Source organism: Rhinolophus ferrumequinum, chromosome 9, assembly GCF_004115265.2.
Source record: "Rhinolophus ferrumequinum isolate MPI-CBG mRhiFer1 chromosome 9, mRhiFer1_v1.p, whole genome shotgun sequence".
NCBI classification, from domain to species: Eukaryota; Metazoa; Chordata; class Mammalia; order Chiroptera; family Rhinolophidae; genus Rhinolophus; species Rhinolophus ferrumequinum.
This window is the reverse complement of record NC_046292.1, coordinates 91,176,933-91,185,008: the sequence shown is the minus strand read 5'-3', so window position 1 is coordinate 91,185,008 and position 8,076 is coordinate 91,176,933. Positions and strand designations below refer to the sequence as shown.

At 42.3% G+C, this 8,076-nt stretch overlaps 1 protein-coding gene across 3 annotated transcripts in view; it reads right to left on the bottom strand.

The window, feature by feature from the left end:
* Nucleotides 1–1,281: 1,281 nt before the first annotated feature.
* Nucleotides 1,282–8,076, bottom strand: part of MYLK4 (myosin light chain kinase family member 4) — a 124,242-nt gene continuing 117,447 nt past the window's right edge. For all 3 annotated transcript variants that reach the window (XM_033113951.1, XM_033113952.1, XM_033113953.1), the window contains one exon: nucleotides 1,282–5,663. The gene's annotated coding sequence lies outside the window, so the exon portion shown is untranslated. The remainder of the gene's footprint in view (nucleotides 5,664–8,076) is intronic.

Here is an 8,076-nt window from a genome sequence, read left to right as displayed (position 1 = left end):
GTTTTAGGAGATCCGTGCCAAGAACTAGAGACACAGACCAAATATATAGTTCTTATTATATCACAGTATCACAGAGGCTCGATAAGGTGTCCTCACTTTGGGGAACAAATCAGAATGACTGCCTCGCCTAGAGGGTCAAGTGGGAAAAAACTGGGCTTCCAAAGAGTGGGACAGCATTGCTTTGCATGAAAACACAAAGGCCTCCCTTCTGCCTACAACTGAGACGAGGGAAAGCTCAGTGGGCCTGTGGCAAACCAGGTTTGGGGCAGGGATTTTGTTGACGTGAGAGTCAGTCACTGACGGGCTAACATGTGAATGGTAACATGGACGTGGTGTTGTCCTCAGATCCATGGGCAAGCCTTGGAGCTGACCAGTCCCGGCTGCATTTCCAACCAAGATGCACTGTGGCGGTTGATGGCTGGGTGGCCATTTTAAACTGTAGTTTTTATAGTGGTTGATTTTTCTGAGGCAAACACTTGTTAGGGTCTGAGGAATATTTGCTAAGGTACATTTAAGGGATTAAATTGCTGCTAATTTTCTTAATAATTTATTAAACACTGTTCTGGTATGTCATGTGGGGTCTCTGGTCCCGCTCCCCACATAAGAACACAGGACACAGTGAGGCCAAAAAGGAACACCCACGGAGCCATAGGTGGGGGAATCACACCACTATAGTCTCACTGGAGGCTGGATTCACACGACGTGCGACCTGCTGTCCGTTTGCTGCCAACCAACTGACTCCCCTCGCTAGCTGCAATCCGCTGTGCTAACTGTAATCCGCTCTTGCTAGCTCAGCCACCATCTCCTTGCTAGCTCCCATTTTTTGCTAGCGTAGCCACGGCAGTTATATTAGTGGCCAATGGCTCACTGGTTACAGCTGACGGCCAACTAGCCACAGCTGATGGCCATCCAATCACAGTTGATGGCCATTTACTACCTGAGCCAGCACTTTTTAGTGTGAGGCCGAGAGCCTGGAAACTGCACTCCTGGCTCTGTCCCCACATGGTACTATCTAAGTAAATATTTTTGTATTAATAGGAAAAAAACCCCTAAACCTGTGTTGATACATTGTAACCACCGTGTGTTCAAATAGGGGAGTTGTTTTCCCTCCATTGGACTAGGTCATATTCCTGAAGATGGTTCTGGAGCTCCTATAAGTATGACATCAGTCTTTTAAGGTAGCTTGTGTTCTTAATGTCACAAGATTGTCATAAAGGAGAAAGTTTATATTACATTTGCCAAGCCCACTTCTTAGAATAATTTAGCTCATTAACCAAAGGATAAATAAGGTCCTTGTTTATTTTTCAATATAAGACATATACGAGCATATGACTGCTAAACATCTTTATAAGGCAAAGAAATACAGCTGAATGAAATGATGTTCAGAAATAAAAAATATACATGATATATGCAATCACCATAATATGAATCCATTTTTATTTATTATCTACACAGATACACCTCATCAAAAGGACTCACTGACATCTAGCAGCTGAGACAACTACAAAATATGTATAAGTCAACATATGAACACTCTGGTATCAGATGTTTTCTGCTCTTTTGAATAAGTAGTAGTTGAGTGATTAGCCTTCATGGAAGGTGAAACTGCTCAGATAAAGACCACTTATGGAAAATACACCCGACTAAAATGAAGCTAGGAGAAATACAGAGGGTGTCAAAAAAAAAAAAATGTGTACACATTTTAAGAAAGGATAAAACTATATTAAAATTGTAGTACTCAATATATACCAATGACAAAAGATGAATACAGGTCATCTGTATACATTTTTTTGGCACACTCGGTATATAAAACTTCTAGTATTAGAAACGGTAGACTCATGCTATGTAGGAAGTAATCTTAATCTAGGAATTGAACATCTACCGTGTTTCCTCGAAAATAAGACCTACTCTGAAAATAAGCCCCAGTTAAGATCCTCAGCCAGACGGATGCATTTAGTATGTTATGACGATGTTCCAGACGAAGACGACATGACCGTATTTGAATAAGTGTAGATTTGTTGTACATGAAAAAATAAGACATCCCCTGAAAATAAGCCCTAATGTGTCTTTTGGAACAAAAATTAATGTAAGACCCGGTCTTATTTTCGGGGAAACACGGTAGTAAGTCCAGCATCAAGTTTCCTGTAGGACAGAAAGCAATTTGCCTTTGGGAAGTATAATTTTCATCCCCAAAAGGCTTTTAGGGTAGCATCATGATGGATGAGAAAATGGACTTTGATTCTAACTTAAGAAAAATAAAAAGAAGTAAAACTAAAATAAAAAAGAGCAAAAGCAAAGTGGGGAGCAGTGTGGCTAGGGAGAACTGAGGCACAGTGGTGAGGCACCCTGTACCTGTGACGGAATTGCCAGGGAGCAGAGAGCCGACTGAGCCTCCTGCCCACAGCCAGGAGGTGCCCTGTGTGGCCCTCATTGTACTTTCACAAATGGGTTTTCCAAGTGAGGGTCCCTCAACTGACCTACAGTCCAAACTGAACAAGGATTGCTGCATACTGGCTCCCCTTGCCGAGTGGCTGCAATGGGGCAGTGGGGCAGGAGGGACAAACAAGGAATGAAATACAGGCAAGATCCTCTTTTCCCTAATATCAAATCCGTATTTTGATTCTAAAACAAGAAAACTTTTGCTACATTAATTTCTGTAGAAACGGTGAAAATGTAAATGTTCATCTTTGAAAACATGTTCACATCAAAGTGTTTCACAACAATGGCAGCATGCCTATTTACATTTTTGAGAAAAGAAAGCAAAATATTAAGTCAGAGAAAAAGCAACTAAAAACAAACCTATGGTACTCAACAACCATGAGAATGACCCAATTTCAACATAGAAATCTTTTCTCTACGTTACTTCAGGTTAGAATCCATTTCAGAGGTTTCTGTGCTACAAATTGAGGCATGAGCCCTTTCTCCCTGCTTTTGAAATAACAACAGATTCTGGGTAAGTGTGGTACCTTATAAATTACAAATGTGGGCATGCTTTTTCCTTAATAGTTTGTGAGGTTTATTTCTCTCCAGGCAGTGAGAAGTGCCACATCAGTGTTTAATTTCCTCCGTTTACTAAAGGAATAGCAAATGTCTAATGCACGTGAGCGAAGCTATATAATGTCCATTAAGAGGGTGCAAGAGAAATGCAGGCTCTCAAATCCTAATGACTTCTCGGAAAAATCGATCACAATAGCCCCAGTCTAGCCCGACTGAGCTTCTGGGGTCTGTGCCGGTTGACCCCTCTGCTGTGCACAGCCCCCTTTCCCATCAGAGAGGCAATTTACCAAGGTAGGGCTCTTGCTGGAGCAGCCACACATGGCCATGGAGGGAGGTGACAGGACGAGCCAGAGACTGAAATTCACCCCTGTCATGTAACTCTAGACTGTAATTGATCAACTCTGCAATGCAAACCATCCTCAGCTCTCATTTAAAGGCACCCCGCTGGCAGGGGGATGCCTCCCCATCCAAATGTGGAAATTTAACTACAGATTCAAAAGAGATCCTGTTTCAAAGCAGAGTCTCCTTTCTAAACCTCTTTTGAAAAAATTCACACCCACTAACTGCGGGGTCATCAGTGGAATAATTTGGCAAAGAAATAATTCCTTTATTTGGCCTAGGCTGTTTCTTCCATGTATAGTGGGGTCTAGGGAAAGCTTATCTGCCAACGTGAGTCAGAAAGGGAACTGGATGCAAGCTGCACATCACGCAAAAGGCCTCTGCTCTATCTGCTGGAAAACGCACAGCACAGGACAGAAAAAGTCTTCCGTGAGGGCTTTCAAATCAGACCCCTGTGTCTTATTTAGCATTTGAGTGAGCGCCAGCTCTCTGTGGTCTGAGTATTAATGCATGCACTGGCTTGTATTTTTCCAGGCTCCATGAATACCATCAGCTAAAGATAGCACAGTAATATAACACTTCAGTCACAGGACTTTTTTTTTTTTAAGGAAACTAAATTAAACATTTTAAGCATAGTCACATAACAGGAACAAGAGAAACCAGCCGTGGATAAATGCATAGGCCAAAGGAAAAAAGAAAACGCATCATAATGTAAGAGCAGAGGCTAGAAAGGAGTCAGTTTTATAGCTTGTATAACCACTAAATTGGCATGTGGCCTGAACTAAATTAAACATCTCTCCTGTCTCTACTTTCTCTTTACCTTACACATGAGAAGAAGGGCATTGCACAGGTAGGAGTTATTCATGGGCGTGCTATAATGATTCAGTGGGTGGATATGAGAAACAATGGTGAAAAGCCAATCAGTGCAAGATAGAAGTGCCCTCACTAATACAGCCACCAAGCTATTCTTACTTCATTTCATTGCTTTTGTGACAAGAGCCTAAAACAATTTACAGCAAAAAATAAAGACATTACTCCAGCTGATCTCAACAGAGCAGTTATTTGGAAATGGAAAATCGAGGAAAGCTTAAAAAGCTGAATGGTGAGCGTGGTGTTGCATGTGTAATAGGAGTTAATGTGGCTTTGCACTTTCTCTTCATAAAGAAACCACTCTTCACAGACCCTGTGCCTTTCGGTGCCATCTCAGGAGGGCTCATTTCTCTCTTAAATATCTGAATGAAATGGTATAGCAGCTCAGGAATAAACTGAAGCTTCCAACTGGAAATGATTCTCATGTCCAAAAAGGGAGTAGAGGTGTTCCCTTCCTCACCTTTGATTTGGGAATGCGCTTTCTTCACAGCCCTGAGCTGCATGAGACTCTGGTTAAGTAGTATCATGAGTTTTCAGAAACGTTCGCGTTTACTTGAGTGCCATTTCCCAAGTCACGTCATTGCAAGCACAGCGCTGTCCTTTGGCAGGATGCACAAGCCCCATCTCTCCTCATGGACAAGTGCAACAGGAAAGCTCTCAGAACTGCTAACATTGTTCCAAAGGTTTCGACTTTAAAGACTAAGCATAAACATATACCTCTCGCACCACCTCTCAAAACCAACATATTTCACACATGAATGTTCAATCAGCAGAGAGCAGAGAGGGCGTTGTGAAAATGCACGTCATTCATTAGAAGGAGAATCTGTTACTTGGGAGAAACTGACGCACTTGGAGGAAAGCACAGCATAAATGGAAGATAGAAGGTCTGCTGCTTCTTGCCTCAGAATTCAAAGAAAGCTTATGTTCCAGAAAGCAAATTATTTCTCAATTGGATTCACCTGATTGGAGACCAAATCAAAATAATAAACTGTGAGAAACTAAGTGTTCAAGTGCACAGACTTAGAATTTTTTCTGGCGATACAATCACCCCTTTGAAAGGCATAGTTTAGTAACTGGAAGCAGTTTTCTCCCTCCAAATGCATCATCCAGGTTTCAAAATAAATCTCCAGTATGACTGCACTAGTAAACTGAGAAATAGCAGAAAGAATGCACCCCTTGCCCCAGTGACTAAAATCAAGAAATAAAAATAAAATAAAAAAACCCAAGATGGCAGGGAAACCTCTTGCCTAGTGTGCGCTACCATGGGGTGTGGGGAGGGATTTTGCCTGTGCCCACAGGACCAAAGCACTGGGAGTCTCCCCTGGGAGTGGGTGCTCTGAGTTCAAGTGCGGCGGCCCCCACCTCCCGAAGGCCACCAGTCATCATAGGGGTCAAGACATCAGAACTGCTGATTTTTCCAAAAATCTTCTCAGGCAGCAGCAACCCCAGCAGTTTTCCTGCAAAGCAAACAAAATATGACTCTTGTTAATTCAACAGGGCTTTTAAAATTGTAATTAGTTGGTTGTGCCCCTTAGGAAAACCACACACGATTTTTTATAATGTATGTGTGTATGTGAGAGAAAAAAAGAAACTCCTTGAAGGATTCCAAATGCTTCCCAGAGTGGGGTTGGGTTTTTTTTTTTTTTTTTTTCAGTTTATGCAAGATATTTTAGTACTATTTGCAATATCGAAGGACAAGGCCTCTTTGTTTCATCTGAAGCACAGCCAGCTCCCAAGGCTGCTGCCACCCATCCATTCTGTCAGCTTGATCTCGGCATCAAAGTGAAGCTGCGGGTCACGCGTGGAAACACTTGCATTTGCTTTAGAACCACATCTGACCTGGGGCCCGCACAGGCTGTGGCCCACATCATTCCTATGGATCTGAAGAGGTACCCTAAATTTATCTCACAGGCTGGCAAAAGATGCAACAGAAACACGAAACGAAATGTCACCATTTTTAGAGTAATTTTTAGAGTGTTTCCTCAACACATCAAAAAACCTCTAACAAATTGCAGGAGATTTATACGCCACAATTTACATTGCGGATTATGCCTTATTCATAGGTCCTGGAAGCTGTAGTTTTTCCACAGAAATAATCTTCAACCACCAGATTTCTAAAATCAATATTATCTCAAAGTTGGTTTTACTCATAATATATCTTGCCCAAAACCCCGTCTTATTCTGGCAGGAAATATTATGAAGAATAATCTATTTTTTTAAGCATTCTTCTTAAATGAGGCTGCTCCCAGAGTTACTATCTTAAGGTTAAATTTTAATTTGAAAAAAAAAAGTAAGAAAGTAAACTAGGAAGTATCCACATTGTATGGACGTGAAATAACTCTCCCCAGCCTGCGGTGGGAACAAGGCGAATTTCTGTGGCCAGATGAAGCTGAGGAACCCAGGAAAGGAAGGCAGCCAGCCCAAGGGACCATCAGGAGGCAGACCTGACTGAGTTCAGAGAGAGGTCTCATTAAGCTATTCCAACAAAGATGGTACCTAACTATGACAGTGTGTGACCAGCTCAAATACTTTTGTCTTTGTCCTCTGAACAACTATCGCTGCTTAGGCTGCCACTATCTTCCATGGAGTTGGGTTCAAAGCACCAGCTTGATGTGGAAGATCTCTACCACCTCCCACCAGTCATTTCCTCCTCATTCCTCCCTGACAAGGTCTGGTTTGCAATACAACCTCCTGCCACCCAGTGAATTCATTCCCGCCAGGCCTCAAAAATGACACCAGTGTTTACGGTGGGAAGGTGGTTTGTGCCAAACCCTCAGGGTTTGTGGTAACGGGACAAACAACTTGGGGAAGGGATGGGGGAGGGGACAGAAGGAACAACACAGGCCCACTGCCTGTAGACTCTGGCACTCAGCTCACAGCAAAGGCCAACGACCCCTCCGTGAGCACTCCGAACCAGGCCTGGGAACACGGAGAGCCCTTTCTGCACACTTTACTCTTCCCAAAGCTTTAATGTCTGTGCAATTTTTGACAAACAGGAATGGTCTTTGTGTGCGGAAAGCACAAGCCTTCTTGCTGACTGGTCATATATTTCTCAGTAAGTGATAGACTCATAAGCAACCCTTACACTAAAGGCCGCATGCTTTTCTAATGCTGGTTTGTGACATTTATTATGATTTATAGATTTATTTTTACCTAATCTTATTCTACAAAAGATTCAAGGCAGCTTACAAGAACATACAGAGTCAAAGAGACAAACAAAACCTTAGGACGAGAATAAATACAAATCAGAATAAAAGTTTAAGACTTTAAGTGAGCAGCAAGAATGCAGGTTCACACAAATCGTAAGTCCTGTATAGATAGTTGTTAAAATTGAGCTCCAACAATGGCCATGGATTTACTGGTCAAGATTAGGGAGCTGACTTGCTGGAGGGTGAATGGCTCCCCAACAAGGACATAAATGTCGAGATTCCTAAAAGTGTCTGTAATAACTGCATTTTCTTAGGCTGCTCCTTTAAGGCATACATTGGGCTGGCTGATTGTTATAATAAAAAATATTTATTTGTAAACTATCTCTTAAGAATTTCAACAAAATTCTAAACAGGGTAGAGACTTTGTATGAAGTGATGAGTCTTTGGGGTCAGAGATGGGGCCAGGACCGGGAGGCAGCTCAGCAGACTTCGGATTCAGAGACACCTGAGAGAAGCACACTCTACCATCGGCTAGCGTCATTTAGTCTCTGAGTCTCTGAGATCTGGTTTCTCTCTCTGTTGAAAAGGATATTACTTCCTCTGATCTAACACAATTTTTGCAAGGACTACCAGAGACCGCTTCTCCTATGTGCCAGGTCCTGGTCTGAGGGCTTTGCTTGGATTATCTCATTGGAGCCACTCAAAAGCTTAGGAAGTAAGA